Below are 2443 nucleotides of genomic sequence, written 5' to 3' on the forward strand. Positions count from 1 at the left end.
GTATAGAAGTATAGAAGTAAAACAAGAAAGAATGTTAAGTAAAGAATGTTGAACGATTTGAAAACATTATTAAAGTGATATCAAATATTTCCGTTGCGCACAAAGAAAATCGGTAGGTGCGAAAATGGAACAATATAAACCAATTTAAACTGAGATCAAACATCCTCGACACAAAAGTGGAAATCCATAAGATATATATAAGAAACTGTACAAGAGAAGAGAAATGTCGAAGAAATAGCGAGCATAGGTATATATTAAATATGTGCCCTTGTGCGACGTTGATTTAAGGACGTGTGGAAAAGTTTTTCCTATTTTATTTTCTACTTGGAGACATCCTGGAAGGAGCGCAATATGTGCCAACGATGCGAGAAATTTCCGATCCGAACGTCCTTCACTATAAGTACACAGTTCAACAACAAGAAAAACAAAAAAAAAAACTTTAAATACTTCAATGCAAAATGTATTTGTTAGATCAAGAAAATGATGATGTTAATAAATAGTTCTGAGAAATTTGATTCCTTTCACCGGGAAATTAACGAACTTAATCCAAAGCAATTTCCTCCCGATCCGAGGATCTAAAATTCCATTTCCTTGCGGCTTGCTCGAACCTGTGATTAGATTAAAAAAAAATGAAATAAATAAGAAATGTATATTTAATAAACTCTGGCAATTATTCGAACTTTGATGTGAAGGGGAAAAGCGCGCGAAACGGGAAATGCATTATTTACAGATGGTTTCGAGCTTCGTGATCTTTTATTAAAAAGGTGCAAACCAGATCTGAAGAATAACGCGGAGGAGTCGTCTCCCGTAAAAAATTTAACTATTCATAGGGTTTACCCTTCCCCCTAACAAAATGAAAAGCGGTAGTGTCCGTCGTCCCTCCGGGTCGCTGCGCCGAAAGAAAATGCGGGAAAACCCCGGATGAAAATCAAACAAAAAAAATGTTGTAACAACACATGGCACGAATGGAAAGAAACGTACATTCTTGCTTGTGCGGAGGAAGAAAGATAAAGAAAAAAAGGGGTGGATTTTTGTAATTTTCCGGGAACGTTTCGAATGCCCAAACGGCATCCGGCGCGTTTATCGATTGACCTACTGCCACCGGAAGCGGAACAGAACCTTAGCGACGCCCTCGCACAACAAAATTAACTAAATTACGACTGGCCAAGAGGGAGAAGGAGACAGAAAAAGAGAGAGAGAAAGAGAGAGATTCGACCTGAAGTTGGTAATTTTAAAATTCAAATTTCGCAACCGCATCAACGTTGATCACTTTAGGGCGACGTCGAAAACATCCACAGAGAATTGGAAACAAGTGGAATTGTGTAGCCAATTTTCCAGAGTTCAAATAGCTTGATTATTAGTATTATTAGTTTTACAAACAGCACATATTGAGAACCTAAAAAAACACCTAATTTATTTAACTTTACAACTGATAAAACTCATATTTTATCAGTGAAAGTTTCTGATTATTTTAATTATATCATAGAAAATACTCATTTTTATAAACATGACTTTAGGGAATAATCCAAAATCTGCTCAATTTCTTAAAAAAATAACAAGAAATTTTTAAATTATTAAAGCTCAAATTCAAAGATATCTACTCTTTTTTTGTAGAACTTTTACTTACTTTGAAAACTAACAAAATAAATCTCTTTAATTTGTTTCTTGTACAGTTAAACAATCTCATTAGTTAAAATATAATGAGAATTTAACAAATTATAAGTTAATTAATGTATTCAATTTCTTGTATAGTTAAGAATTCTCATTAGAGTTTAAGCAAATTATAGATTTTCTAATTTGTTTCTTGTTTAAAATTATATTACAGAAATTATTAAAACTCAGAACCAAAAATTTCGGTTCTTTTTGTAAAACTTACATAGCTCATTTTGAAAACTAGAAAACTAACTTCTTAAAAAAAAAGATACTTTCTTGTGTATGTGCAAAATTTCATTAGATTTTAAGCAAATTTCTTTAATATTTTCTCATTATATAATAATTTAATCATTTAATTTTTAAAGTATTCAATATAATTAATTAATATACTTTAATGCTTATGTAAGTAAAAAATCTTGTTACATTTGAATAAAACAATAAATTTTTGAAATAATTGAAAATCAGAAACAAAAAAATCGACTTTCTCAGCTTGTTTCGATCTTTAGAAAACTAAACCTCTTTCCTTTCACTTTGATTCTTTTACGCACTTTTTATCTAACTTTGCATTGTTGTAACAATTTATAATGTAAATTAAACTTAATTAATTATTACATCTAAGTCAAAGAAATTCAATTTTCTCTTTGTTTATTAAATATTATATTTTATCAGCATTTTTTCGCATCACAGTGAACTTTTCTCTTAATCTGTTAAATATTACATTTTATCAGCATTTCGCACAAATCTACGTTGAAAAGTAGATTTGACGTTTAAATCAATAAAGAATTTTAAT

The sequence above is a fragment of the Nicrophorus vespilloides genome, unplaced genomic scaffold (assembly GCF_001412225.1).
Source record: "Nicrophorus vespilloides isolate i.1.1-1 unplaced genomic scaffold, Nicve_v1.0, whole genome shotgun sequence".
NCBI lineage: Eukaryota > Metazoa > Arthropoda > Insecta > Coleoptera > Silphidae > Nicrophorus > Nicrophorus vespilloides.